This window comes from Myotis nattereri, assembly GCF_964212035.1.
Source record: "Myotis nattereri genome assembly, chromosome: 14".
Taxonomy (NCBI): domain Eukaryota; kingdom Metazoa; phylum Chordata; class Mammalia; order Chiroptera; family Vespertilionidae; genus Myotis; species Myotis nattereri.
The window spans coordinates 49,661,858-49,677,137 of NC_138089.1; the positions used below are offsets into that span (position 1 = coordinate 49,661,858).

Genomic DNA, 15,280 nt, shown 5'->3' on the forward strand with positions numbered 1-15,280 from the left:
TTACAGAGAGGAAGGGAGAGGGATAGAAAGTCAGAAACATCGATGAGAGAGAAACATCGATCAGCCGCCTCCTGCACATCTCCTACTGGGGATGTGCCCGCAACCCAGGTACATGCCCTCGACCGGAATCGAACCTGGGACCCTTTAGTCTGCAGGCCGACGCTCTATCCACGGAGCCAAACCGGTTTCGGCTCACATTATAAATTTTAATGTTAATTTGACCTTAAGTTTTACTTCTGTTGTGGTTGCTTTCAGATGTTAATGATGAAATAAAAACATGTGCTACTTCACAGGACATAGGGAGTGCTACATGAATAAATATATACTTTTATATTTGTGTAGGATTTGTTGGGAGTAAATATTTTTAAACATTTTAAGAAGACAAAGCTCTTGTTGTGTTCAATAATTAAATAAATCTCTTTTTAGAGACATTTTAAAAAACTTAAATTGCCATTTTTTATATCATTTTCTTCCCTTTTTAAATGTATGTAGATACATGACATAATTAAGCACTAATAGTGTTTGTTGGCTTGAGGAAGGAAGGTTTGATTGCCCCAAAGAGGATTGCTGAGCCTAATAATTCTGGGCAAATGAAATCAACTACACAATTACATCTAATTTGCCAGCTTACTAGTTTGCCAGGGAAAATTATAAAATGACTGGTGCATAAATTTCCAAATTTTCCTTTTCTAAAATTTAGAAGCCAATTCTAAATTCTGGGCAAAAATAATTGTGGGTTTTGTTGCAATCATTAAGTTACAGCCCAGTGCTTATGTGTAATTTTGGGACCTTGGGGAGCAGTGCGGTGAAGGACTCATTCCTGTTTGAGGCATCATTGAGTGGGTGTCCTTGCCTGCTGGTTGGGTTTAGCACTCCATGGGCTTTTTCAAGGACTGGTGCCTCCACCTCTTGCTGTCTGTGATACCTTATATATATTCCAAGACAGCTGAACAGGTAAGATGCTTTTGGGGGGGTACCTACTGCAATTTCAAAGTTTGAGCATCTATGCAGATTTTTCTTTTTTGTTAACGAGGTGTTTTTTGTTGTTGTTCATTCATTTTCATAGTTGTATTTGCGTTGCATAAAGCCAATACAAGACTGAATTAATGTGTTGAATCAGATACAGAAGCTTAAAGGCCCATTCTTTTAATTACCTCTGTATACTATTATAAACTATTTTAGGGTTGACAAGTCCAGATCATGTCAACAGCAAAATTTCTTCAGTCTGGGTTGGGGTGATGCTTATACATTAAAACTCTGATGATTTGGATTTTTTTTTTTAATCTACACTGAGATGGCATGAAACACCAATAAAACTCTCCAGATAGGAAGAATCTGTGGAGATTGTTATGTTAGAGATCTGTTAACTTAAAAACTCTGTGTTTAGTAGTTACAACTGAAAAGATTGGTAAATTTGACTCTGTGAATAGTAAAATGTGGCAAAGATAAATAGCACAGTGGTGGGTGAAATAACTGGAATATGAATTATAAGCAAGGGTTATGTTCTTCAATATATAAAGCAAAAATTCTTAAAATTATCCTATATAATAAAACCCTAATATGCAAAGCAACCGAACAGCAGAACGGCCAGTGACATGCACTGACCACCAGGGGCAGACATCCCCCAAGGTGTCCCAGACTGCAAGAGGGTGCAGGCTGGGCTGAGGGACCTCCCCTCCCCCCCAGTGCATGAATGTCATGCCCCGGGCCTCTAGTCTATATAATAAAAGCTTAAGCGATCCTTACGGCAGAATGACCAGAACGACCGGTCGCTATGATGTGCACTGACCACCAAAGGGCAGACTCTCAATGCAGGAGCTGCCCTCTGGTGGTTAATGCACTCCCACAGGGGTAGCGCCGCTCAGCCAGAAGCCAGGCTTACGGCTGGCAAGTGCAGTGGCAGTGGCAGGAGCCCTCCTGCCTCCGCAGCAGTGCTAAGGAGCAGCGAGCAGGCGGGTGGTAAGGAGCAAGGGATCCTGGACTGTGAGAGGGATGTCCGCCTAAGCCAGCAGGCGGACATCCCTTGAGGGGTCTCAGACTGCGAGAGGGCACAAGCCAGGCTGAAGGTACCCCCTCCCGCCCTGTGCACGAATTTTGTGCACCGGGCCTCTAATTAATAATAAAAGTGGCCTGACCAGTTTAGCTCAGTGGATAGAGCATCAGCCTGTGGACTGTAAGTTCCCAGGTTCGATTCCAATCAAGGGCATGTACCTTGGTTGCGGGCACATTCCCAGTAGGAAGTGTGCAGGAGGCAGCTGATTGATGTTTCTCTTTCATCGATGTTTCTAACTCTCTATCCCTCTCCCTTCCTCTCTGTAAAAAAATCAATAAAATATATTTTAAAAAAATAATAAAAGTGGATTAACTCTTAGAAAAAGAGTTTGAAGACGTATGAACAAAGGAAGAAATAAAATGGCTGATAAAAAGATGCTCAGTCAGGCCCATATTTAAGTATAAATTATAAATCAAAATAATGAATATTGCTTATCTGACTGGCAAAAACCAAAGTTTGTTGATACCAGGTTTTGGCAAAGAGGTAGGAGACAGATACTCTAGGCACTTTAGAGGTGGGAATATGTATGTAACTGTTCTGTGGGGCCACGGGGGGGGGGGGGGAATTCTAAGTGCTAAATGTACATTTTCACAAATTCCATTTCTAGGAATTTGCTAACAGATGTATTAGCAAAGATGTACTAGTATATACAGGGATGATTACTACAACTTTTTAAAAAGCTGTAGTTAAATTGGATTACAGAATTGGATTACTTCTAATTCTTGGTTAATGCTACAGTTCATCATTGATCCATCCATTGCCCTTTCTCTCTCCTCACCATCATGCTCATATTATCAGGAACTTACAATATATTTACTTACGCTTATCTTTATATAAAAAAAGTATATCTTCTGAAACACGGTTTTCACTCAAAATTATGTTACTCACAGTGATCCATGTTGCTTTGTTTGGCTCCTGTCAACATCTTTGCAGATGTGTCCTGGTACAAATATAGAAGCTTCTCTTGTAGTAGAATTGCTGAGGGTCATAGGCTATACAAATATTTAACTTCATATAGTAATATTAAATTGTATTTCTAAAGTGGTCCTATCAGTTTACATTGATAAGATGTGCCATCCTTTCCAACATTTAGTTTTGTTACATGTCTTAAGTGTAAAATAGCATCTCATTGTTCTCTTGATTTGAATTTTCCTGAATTCTAGTAATGTTGAGCATCTATCTATATTAGCCGTGGGCAAACTACGGCACGTGGGCCGGATCCGGCCCGTTTGAAATGAATAAAACTAAAAAAAAAAAAAAAGACCATACCCTTTTATGTAATGACTAGGGGCCCGGTGCACGAAATTCGTGCACTGTGTGTGTGTGTGTGTGTGGGGGGAGTGTCCCTCAGCCCAGCCTGCCCCCTCTCACATACTGGGAACCCTCAGGCGTTGACCCCCATCACCCTCCGATCGCCTGATCGGCCCCTTGCCCAGGCCTGACGCCTCCGCCAGAGGTGTCAGGCTTGGACAGGGGACCTCCATCTCCCCCCGATCACTGGCTCTGGCCCCCGCCCAGGCCTGAGGCCTCTGGCCCAGGAATCATGCCTGGGCAGGGGACCCCCATCTCCCTCTGATCGCTTGCTCCACCCCCCGCCCAAGCCTGACACCTCTGACCCAGGCTTCAGGCCTGGGCAAGGGGACCATCATATCCCCCCAATCCCCGGCTCCGCCCCCCACCCAGGCCTGATGCCTCGGCCAGAGGAGTTGACCCTCATCACCCTCCGATCACCAATCACCGGATCGGCCCCTTGACCAGGCCTGAGGCCTCCGGCAGAGGTGTCAGGCCTGGGCAGGGGACCCCCAGCTCCCCGCGGTTGCAGGCTCCGCCCCTGCCCAGGCCTAATGCCTCTGGCCTAGGGGTCCGGCCCAGGCAGCGGGGACCTGCAGTGGCAGCGGGGGGCGCCGCAATCGTGGGCTTCGCTTTAGGCCCAGGCAAGGGACCCCTAGCTCCTGGGACTGCCAGCTTCGACCGTGCCCAGCTCCCATCGCTGGCTCCACCCCTACTTCCTGCTATCACTGGCCAGGGCGGCAAAGGCGCCTGATTCTCCGATCATGGCTGGGGGGCAGGGCAAAGGCGGCCCCAGGGCCGCCTTTGCCCTGCCCCCCAGCTCTTAGCTCCCCCCTGGGTTTCCGATCACTGTCAGTGGCAGGGGGCTTCTTCCTGCTTTCCCTTTCACCTCCCTGCATTGTGCCTACATATGCAAATTAACTGCCATCTTGTTGGCAGTTAACTGCCAATCTTAGTTGGCAGTTAATTTGCATATAGCCCTGATTAGCCAATGAAAAAGGTATTGCTGTACGCCAATTACCATTTTTCTCTTTTATTAGTGTAGATGTTTACTTTGAATTTATATTAGTTCACACAAACACTCCATCCATGCTTTTGTCCCGGCCCTCCGGTTCAGTTTAAGAACCCATTGTGGCCCTTGAGTCAAAAACTTTGCCCACCCCTGGTCTATATGTTCACTGGTCACACGTATTTTCCTCTGCTGTAAAATGCATGTTTATGTTTTTGCCTATTGGGTTATTACTGATTTGTAGTTCCTTTCTCCCCTTTTTCTTGTTTTTAATATTACTGAATTTTCTATATTTTTTCTTCATCCAATTTTCTATATAGTGTCCCAATTTAATAATCTTTATAAGAGGGCAATTTGGGGTTTTAATGAACAAAGCTAATATTTTTATTAAAACTATGATTATTATAATTTTCTAAATTGTTATGGCTTGAATTATTCTCCCACAACTATTTACTTCTTAACTCTTATTCTATCTCATCTCTCACTCTTTTCCAACTTCCTTGCATATTCTGGCAACTGATTTATTTCCCATCCCTGAAAGTGTCATTTTCTAACTTGCTCTCTCCCATGTTCTTTCTACCTGTTGATAATCTCTCTCTTTTGCTTATCTTTTCTTCACCTAATTGAACCTAAAGCTTTCCCTAAGTTCAAGGCCATCTTCTCTCGCTCTTGAGTGTGCTTATAGGTCCTTAAAGCATTTGATAATTTCTGGTGTTTGTCCTGGATTTTATGTTCCATAACAGAGTAAAAAATCCCCTAACCTGGGGAAGGAAAAGGAAATCCAGATCCAGAAAGCCCAGAGAGTTCAAAATAGTATGAACCCAAAGAGACCCACATCAAAGCACATTATAATTAACGTATCAAAAGTTAAAGACAAGGAATCTTAAGAAGTAGCAAAATCAATCAATCAATCAATCAATCAACTTCTTAGGTATAAGTATACAAGCTTCTTTCTGGGAGATATGTATTCCTGTTTCCAGCTCTGATACATGTTTCCTGTGCTGTCAGCCACTAGGCAGATATGACACATTTTAGACTTTTGTTTTGGAAGCACCCCACTCAAGGTATTTCTGTATTAGTGTAGTTACAGTAGACTCATGTGGCATACATATCTAATATACATCTAATGTCTTCAACACAAGTGTACTTATTGCTCACCTGATAGAATTGGGGGTGTGGGGTGGGGGGGTGAAGCTGTCAGTTGCTCTCTGCAGTTATTGGGGACCCGGCTGAAGGAAGCTCTGCTGTCTTCAACCACAGCTTCCCGCCAGCAGCTCACTTCCCATGGCTGGCTCTCAGTTATGTGCCTCATGTACCTGCAGGGGTAGCGGAGAAATGAAGTGTAGGTGTGTATCCAGGAAACAATTGTCATCCCATGAAGTTGAATATTGGCACATTCTGTGACTGAGCGTTGCGATTTCTGGGTATGCCCTAAGAAGCTCCTGTAGATGTACCCCCAGTGACATGTATAAAAATGTCTATAGGAACACTATTCATAATACCAAAAACAATGGAAACAACCACATATTCATTAACTGGTATGTGGAATATGATAAATATAATGTGATACATAATGTGTGATGTGAATTATAACTGTGTAGAGAAATGTACTGCAGTCTCACAGAATGGCATGGGCAAATCTTAGTTATGATGCTGAGTGGAAAAAAGCTAGCTGCAAAAGTCTATATACAGCATTATTGTTTTTATAAGATTAAAAATCAAGCAAAAAACTACATGGTCTACTGCTTAGGAATGTGTACATTGTGATAAAACTGTTAAGCACAAGGAACAGATCGCATGCGCATTGACTGGTTGAGAGGCGGAGAAAGGAAGTGAGGGAGGGACACAAAGTAGGTGCAGTGATGCGGGGAATGGTCTAGTTTTCAAGGTTGAGTGGTGATTCATGCAATTTTATTATTCGGGACTACAGAGTGTCATGTAGTCTTTTGTGTGGATCAGAATATTCCAACTAAAACCATTTTTGAAAAGTTTGAAAGGTACGAAGAGGATGTGCTGATGTCTTTCGTTTACTGGGTTTTGTCCCTGTGGCTGGTCGTCTTGGTGCCGATCTCCCCTGGGCTCTCCTGTAGGGTCAGGTGTCCCTCATCTTCATGAATATTTTGTTTCCCATTTCTCATTCAGAACTGTTCCCATGTGCTGTGTGCTCCAGCCTCTTACTGTGTTCACTGTTTATTTCTCCAAGGACTTTTATAAAGCTCTAGCTGGTTTGGCTCAGTGGATAGAGCTTCAGCCTGTGGATTGAAGGGTCCTGGGTTTGATTCTGGTCAAGGGTACATGCCCGGGTTGTGGGCTCGATCCCCAGTAGGGGGCGTGCAGGAAGCAGCCGGTCAATGATTCTCTCTCATCATTGATGTTTCTCTCTCTCCCTCTCTCTCTGAAATTGATTATACACAAACACACACACACACACATACACACACACACACACCTCGTTATTATTAAATTTTAGAGTTACTTTCTTCATCCTTTGTTGTAATTTGATTCAATCTTAATACAGTCTATCTGGATTTCCTGTCCATTGTTGACTTTGCCGATCTCTCCTCTCCAGCTCCATGCTGGTTGTCTAACTATGGAAAATTTCACCTTCCCATCAATCCACTTATATTTAAAAAATTAAATTTTTTCGTTCTCTAGGAACTCGATTATGGATACTTTAATTAATCACTAGCATTATGGCAGAAGTGGATTCATCGTTGTTCCACTCCTGCATTTGCACGAAAGTCATTGCTCTTTCCTTTGGACTCTTGTTGTTAAAATGCCTTTTAAATAAATTTAGTCAGAAGCTGGCTGATTTCCTTTCAGGATGTGTTTTATTTTAATTATTTTTTAGTGTTCAATATTTATGATGAAACCTCGATTCATAAATTAGTAATAGGATAATTGGAACCAAGCCATAAACTATTCTTTATCAGAAAATGTAATGATGACAATTTTAATAATGAAATAATTAACTTAGCTTTGACTTCCCTTAAAAATATGGAGGGTCCTGCCCTAACCGGTTTGGCTCAGTGGATAGAGCGTCAGCTTGCGGACTCAAGGGTCCCAGGTTCGATTCTGGTCAAGGGCATGTACCTTGGTTGCAGGCACATCCCCAGTGGGGAGTGTGCAGGAGGCAGCTGATCAATGTTTCTCTCTCATCGATGTTTCTAACTCTCTATCCCTCTCACTTCCTCTCTGTAAATAATCAATAAAATATATTTAAAGAAAATATGGCCAAAACCGGTTTGGCTCAGTGGATAGAGCGTCGGCCTGCGGACTGAAAGGTCCCAGGTTCGATTCCGGTCAAGGGCATGTACCTGGGTTGTGGGCATATCCCCAGTGGGAGATGTGCAGGAGGCAGCTGATCGATGTTTCTCTCTCATCGATGTTTCTAATTCGCTATCTCTCTCCCTTTCTCTCTGTAAAAAAATCAATAAAATATATTTAAAAAAAAAAAGAAAATATGGAGGGTCCAAACCAAAGAGAGACTGTCCATTCATGTGAGGCTAGTTTTGCTCTGCTGGAGTCATTTTCTTTCTTTAATCTTTTCTTTATTAGATTTTAAATTAAAATGCTTGATAGTTTTAGCAAGTGACACAGTAAAAAGATGCACAGAGAAAAGATAAATCTCCCTCTAACATACCTCAGCTCTCACATTCAGATAACAAGTGTAGATAGTGGCCCTACTTGTGGAAACATTTCTGAAGGGTAAACTCTCTTAGTGCCAGCTCATAATTAATGTCGTGTGAGAGTTCACATGAGGTTCCATCCATTTCCTTCCAGAAAATCTGAGCCTTTGCCTCGTGTAGTTCTGATGGGGTTAGAGTCTGTAGGGAGAAAAAGTGGAGGTTTCGTTTCAGAACCTCCTCATCTCAGCAGTTCATGTTAATGTACACGTTTGTCTTATAGTTGAGTTCTTTGGAGATGCCCTTAAAAGAAGACTCATGGAACTTAAGGTTTTCTTTTTCTTTTATATAACACTAGAGGCCCAGTGCATGAAATTCATGCACAGGTAGGGTCCCTAACAGCTGTCAGCTTCCGGCCGGGGCCTCCCTTCCCTTGGCTGCCTGCTGCCACTGCCACCAGCCAGGGCCTCCCTTTGCGCCTGTCTTGGCCTGGTGCTGTGCGCTCACCTGCTCCACCATCCTGCTGTGGTCCTGCTCTAGTCGGGGCCCATCAGGCCGGCAGTGCCTCCACTGCCACCCACTGCCAGTGCTGTGTTGCTGACACCTGCCATGTTCTGCACCACCCCCTGGTGGTCAGCGCACGTCTAACTCCCAGTTGATTGAATTCTCGCCTGTAGGGACAATTTGCATATTAGCCTTTTATTATATAGGATCCCTAAACCAATACAAAACAAATTTAACATTTGCTTAAAGAACAGTTGTTTTCACTAATGTATGAACACAGGCTTTGTGAGCTTTAGGGAAAAAATTATTTTCTGTATCCACACTTCCAAGACCAGTCATTTGCACAATAAAACTGAGCCTATGTTTTCATCTTTGGGGATGTTACTCTAAGTAGGTAGTTCTTTGAAGAGTGTGGGGAGGGCCTGGCATCACTTTTTGTTATCCTAGCTGATCTAAGGTAATGCCAAAAGTCATCATATTCTGGGGCTTACTGCCATTCTTAACCTACAGCAGAACCAGTGATGTGCATGTGATAAAGTTCTCCACATTTTCTTAAAGTTCTGTTAAGGTTCTGCTTCCAGTTGAGAGAAACTGTTGATATTTCTGTTTATTTATTTTAAGAAATTGTTCTCAGTGTGTATCACCCCGTCAGTCTAACATTTGCTCTTGATTATTATTTTTTGGGGAAAAAGAATGTTTCTTGAGTACACTGTAGCAATTTTGAAAATATCACTTGATACTCAAAATAATCTCTTGAAGTAGGTAGAACAGTTTTAATCATCTTCATTTTATAGGTGAAAAATCTGAGGCTCCAAGGTTGAATGAGTTGATCAAGATTCCACAGTTGTTAAAAACATGAGCTTCGGAGTGTGAAGGGTCTGTGTGGGCCTGAGGCTTCAAGGCCTATTGACTTTAACTCTCATGTTCTTCCTTCTATATCTTACTGCTCTTCAGTAAAAAAAGAGTTGTGTACAGGATATTAGCCTTATAATCTACAAAAACACACACACCACCCTCATATATCTTCATATATTCACCTATAAAAGATAAGACATATAGGTTTTATCCTATTCAGCACAGCAAAAACTTCTGGTTGAACAGATTATTCAGCACTGTAAGTCATATGTGTAATCAAATAGCTCATGTACCTAGTGTTTTGTTGCTGCTGCTGTTTTTTTTTGATACAGTAATGGAAGGGACGGATAGTTGGTATTCTACCCTTTAGAGCATTCTATGTACAGGGTGTCCCAAAAAACGTATACACACTTTAACAGCTGATGCTCAATTTTGAAAATGAAATGTATCTTAATAAACACTGCCTTTATAATTATTGAAAGTGTGTTTCTATATGGTTTTTGAGACACCCTATACTACACTGTTAATTGTTATCAAAGAAAACAATTACTTCTGGATTCTGTAACCTTGTAATTGGGCTAGCAGGAAAACAATGATTATGATAAGATAAAACAAAAAGTAAATATAGTTCAGGAAAGAAATAATCTCTGTGTACTCATAACTGGAGTGGTTAGCAGACTATCAGTGGCTCTGCTACCATGAGAAAGGAGATGGGGCCTTGTATGGACAAGGGGAGGAGCCGAATATGTGACCACTACACAAAGCAGAGACCCTGGAAAGGTTCCTGACATGTAAGATGGGAATTTAAAACCAAACCAAACCAGAAAAACAAACAAAAGACTTGTTTCTGATCGGGGCTTTGGGTGAAGGGGAAAAAGTCTTTCTTGAGAAATCTGACCTCATGTATACATGATTTAGAAATTCCAAGCTTAGAAATTAATGTAAAATTTATGCCAGAAAGATGAAAATTTGGGGGGAACTTGGCAGAATCAAATGTAAAAATTTTATAGGGACATTTAAAAAACCAAGATGCATGAGCTTTCTACACATCAATAATCAGAGGCAAATGAGATCATGCCCGGTAGGTGTGGCTCAGTGGTTGAGGGTCGACCCATGAATCAGGTGGTCACGGTTCGATTCCCAGTCATGGCACATGCCCAGGTTGTGGGCTTGATCCCCAGTAGGGGGCATGCAGGAGGCAGCCAATCAATGATTCTCATCATTGATATTTCTCTCTCCCCTTCTCCCTTCCTCTCTCTGAAATAAATAAAAACATATTTATAATAAGATTCTCCAAATTAGGAAATTCAGTTTGAAAAAAAAATATTTAAAAGAAAATGAGATCATGATAAAACATTACAAGGTACCTAAAGAAATGGTCCACCATAAGGGTCCATAAATGGATTAAACATCTGCGGTATTAGATGAAGCTGAAAAGGTAATTAGAGAACTGGAAAATAGAGATGGGAAATGTATACATAATTTAGCATAGAAAAATAAAGATATGGAAATACAGAAAAGATTAAGAGACCCAGAAGATGGAATTAGATGATTCAACGAATATATACAGGAAATTATAGACAAGGAGTATAGAGAAAATGTAGGAGGGATAATATTTGAAGCAAAGTAGCTAAAAATTTTTTTCTTTCAGGTATTGCTTTTCTTTTTTTTTTTTTAGTAAATCTTTATTGTTCAGATTATTACATTTGTTTCTCTTTTATTCCCCCCCATAGCTCCCCTCCACCCAGTTCCCACTCCACCCTCTGCCCTTACCCCCCCCCCCCCACTGTCCTCATCCCTAGGTACACTGTCCTCATCCCTCTTCCCGCATCTCCCACACCCCTTTCCCCACCAAGAATAGTGAGTCCATTCCCTTTCTATGTCCCTGATTCTATTATAATCACCAGTTCATTCTGTTCATCAGATTATTTATTCACTTGATTCTTAGATTCACTTGTTGATAGATGCATATTTGTTGTTCATAATTAGTATCTTTACCTTTTTTTTCTTCTTTCTCTTCTTAAAGGATACCTTTCAGCATTTCATATAATCCTGGTTTGGTGGTGATGAACTCCTTTAGCTTTTCCTTATCTGTGAAGCTCTTTATCTGACCTTCAGTTCTGAATGATAGCTTTGCTGGATAAAGTAATCTTGGTTGTAGGTTCTTGGCATTCATCACTTTGAATATTTCTTGCCACTCCCTTCTGGCCTGCAAAGTTTCTGTTGAGAAATCAGCTGACAGTCGTATGGGTATTCCCTTGTAGGTAACTGAGTTTCTTTCTCTTGCTGCTTTTAAGATTCTCTCTTTGTCTTTTGCTCTTGGCATTTTAATTATGATGTGTCTTGGTGTGGTCCTTAAAATATTTTTAGGGTAGATTAAAGGGAATTTCATGAGGCCAATATTACCTAATACCAAACTGAATGAGGATGTTATAAAAAAGTTAAATTATAGGCCGGTATTTGCCATGATTGGAGTTCTCTGAGCTTCCTGCATCTATGGTTTGGGACAGCATGGTTTGGTGCCCATCATTAAATTTAAAAACTTCTCGGTTTTGCCTCAAATATTTCTTCAGGTATTGCCATTATGTGCATGTTACCTCTGTTATTATTGTCCCACAGTTCATCTTTTGAGATAGCATAAGGTTTTATTCCTTAGTTCTATTAATATGAATCACATTGATTTAAAATGTTAAGTCAGTGTTAGACTTGACCATGATATGTTAAATCTTTATATATCACTGGATTTGATTTAGGATTTCTTCATCATGCTCACAAGAGAGATTGGTCTGTAGATTTACTTTCTTGTAGTTATTGGTATGTTTCTGGAATGAAAGACTTAATATTGTAAAGATTTCAATTCTCCCCTGGAAACTCAGTGAAATCCCATTAAAAACGTCATCAATTTTTCTTGTGGAAATTGATATGCTGATTCTAAAACATAAGTGGAAATTCAAAGAACCACAAATAGCCAGGACTAACCAAGGTAATCTTTTTTTATTTATTTATTTATTTATTTTTTTATTGCTTAAAGTATTACAACGGGTATTACATATGTGTCCATTTTATCACCCCGCCCTAGACAGTCCCCTAGCCTCCCCTATCCCCCAGTGTCTTATGTCCATTGGTTATGCTTATATGCATGCATACAAGTCCTTTAGTTGATCTCTTACCCCCCTACCTCCTGCCCCCCAACCCTCCCCGGCCTTCCTGCTGCAGTTTGACAATCTGTTTGAGGCTGCTCTGCCTCTGTATCTATTATTGTTCAAAAGTTTATAATGGTCTCTATTATCCATGAATGAGTGAGATCATGTGGTATTTTTCCTTCATTGACTGGCTTATTTCACTTAGCATAATGCTCTCCAAGGTAATCTTGATGAATAAGAACAAGGTTGAAGGACTTAGATTACCAGACATCAAGACTTCATAATTAGAAAATGTTCTTATTAAGGTGGACAGACCAATGGAACAGAATACAAAGTCCGAAGTATATCCACTCTATATGCCCCTGTACATATGTATTAATAACCAAGTTGCCATTGCAGTGCTTTAAAAAAAATTTATTGATTAGAGAGAAAGGGAGGGAGGAAGGGGGGGAGAGAGAGAGAGAGAGAGAGAGAGAGAGAGAGAGAGAGAGAGAAGGAAGGAAGGAAGGAAGGAAGGAAGGAAGGAAGGAAGGAAGGAAGGAAGGAAGGAAGGAGAAACATCGGTTTGCATTCTTTGGCTGATTCCCCTGACTGGAGGTTGAACCCACAACTTTGGTGAATCAGGACACTCTAACCAGCTTGGCCAGGACCTGCCATGCTTTTCTGATTACGGGTGAAGTTACCACAATTGAGGTAGGAAGTAATTTCCAGGAAAAAAAAAAATGCTTTCAAGAGCCAGACCTCAGTATCCCACTGATCTAACTCCTCTGTCTCTCTTTCTATTGCCAGTGTACCAGCTCTGTCACTCGGGCGTTTGTTTCATTTACTGACACATGACTCAGGAACTTGGCCTAGGCTGCAGTTTGCCAGTTTGGAGTCCTAGCTTGCAGATAAACGTGTACAAACTCAACCACAGAGAGTCATGGGGGCGTTGGGGAGAGGGACAATGATGTAAATACTACAGCAAATCTGCTTCTTCATTCAGTAACCATCAGATGGGTACTAAGCATGAGATGAGAAACGTGGACTTGTGTCCCAGCTGTTGGCTCTCTGTTGTCTGAATGTGTGAGCATCTTGCTTCAGTTGCTGTGATTCTAGCGTTTAAAGTGACGTGATTTCCACATAGCATGCTCACTAAACTCAGACTATGTCATCTGCTGTTCAGTGGAAGAAACAGCGTCTGGCCCAGTCCTGAGGGGAAGCAGCTGCGTTCAGCATTATGGCAGCTTGCAGAGTAGTCATGGGCTCGGGCTCTCCAGCCAGACTGCCTCGGTTCATGTCGTAGCTCCACTCTCACTGTGTGGCCTGCAGGTTACTGAACCTCTCTGTGCTCAGCGTCCTTATCTGTGAATGGAGACAGCAGTGGCAACTCAAAGCATTGTCGCGACAACTAAATGACTAACATCAGCTGCAGCTAGCACATAGGAAGTACATAGTCAATGTTAACTATCGTTATTGTTATACTACCAAGAGGTGATAGCGTATGTGGTCTCCAAGGTGGTACATTCATAAGGGATTTTCAAGGGAAACTTAGCTAACTCCTTTCTCACCCTCAGTTGGTACCTAGAAACCAACCCCAGCGAGGAGTATGATTCTGCTGTACCGTACTTGTTTCTCTGCCTCTCCTGGTCTCTCATGGAGCTGACAGTAAGTTGTGGCTCCTTGTGGAATGATCATATGGCACAGAACATGGACATTTGAGGTAGGATGGCTTTTTTGTGGGCAAGATGTATTCCCACAGAGGCAATGTAGGTGTGCAGACACCCCGAAATATATATTTAAGTGCTCATTTTCAGCCACTAGCACTTCCCTGTGTACAAAGTTCCACTGAGTCTTTTAAGGTCACTGCAGCCCTTATGCGTCTCTCCTTGGCTTTTCACCAGAACATGACCGGAGGCTCTCTTGTAGAATGGTATTTATGCGAACACTAGCCTTGTGGTGCTGCTGTGGGTGCATTGTCATAGGGCACAGCTGTCTGGTGCTTTATTACTGTTCTTCCCCGAGCCCACAGATTTTCAGTGCACCACTGACTGTTTCGCTGAAGAATTTTGAAGAACTTATAGGGGGCTGTTTGCCATCTCCCCCTTGTCCCCTTCCACACACAGACTCTCATATTTACCTTCTGGGACTATAAGATCTGAGATCCTGTTACTGTCCTCACCTCATCCCATGCACCTGTGCTCTCCTAGAGACGCTGTTGTTTTCACTGTCACTGCCCACGACTGAGGCGCACCCAGCTGTTGGCCACTGTGCTGTCCTCAGCAACTCATCCTCCGCTGCCAGGATGTCAGGACCCAACCCAGGCCCCTGCCGCACGGCTCCTGCTTCCTCCAGGGGCTTACGGTGTCAGCTAAGTTTCTGTGTGCTTCTCTCTGCTTCTCTTTTCCCCATCTTTCCCATCTTCCGTGCCGTCCTGGCTTTTGCTCATAAAAAACTGGTCACTTACAGACCTTGAGCTCCATTTTTCTGCCCAAATAGGTTTTATCATCGAACTTTTCTTGGCCTTGTTGTTTGAGCCTGGTTAGGGCATCTTCCCCCAAAAGGGGGGTTTGCCTGTGAGGCAGGGCACAGAATTAGAAGGATTCGGCTCTCACCAGACTTAGCTCCTGGGAGGTTGGTCTTTGAATGAACAAGTTATGGTCTGTCTCATGTCCATGCCTAGAGCCAGGGAAATTAAGTGTAATGAGTTCCGTTTTAAGGGGATTTGTGTGTCGTGCATCTGAAACAGCTTGGGAACATGCAAACATTTAATATTTCACAGTAGTGTGTAAAATTATAGCATACGTGTGTGTTGCAAATT

At 42.1% G+C, this 15,280-nt stretch overlaps 1 protein-coding gene across 3 annotated transcripts in view; it reads left to right on the forward strand.

Moving 5' to 3' along the window:
• Positions 1-15,280, forward strand: part of FBXL2 (F-box and leucine rich repeat protein 2) — a 46,422-nt gene that overhangs the window by 12,596 nt on the left and 18,546 nt on the right. The gene's annotated exons all lie outside the window — the stretch shown is intronic.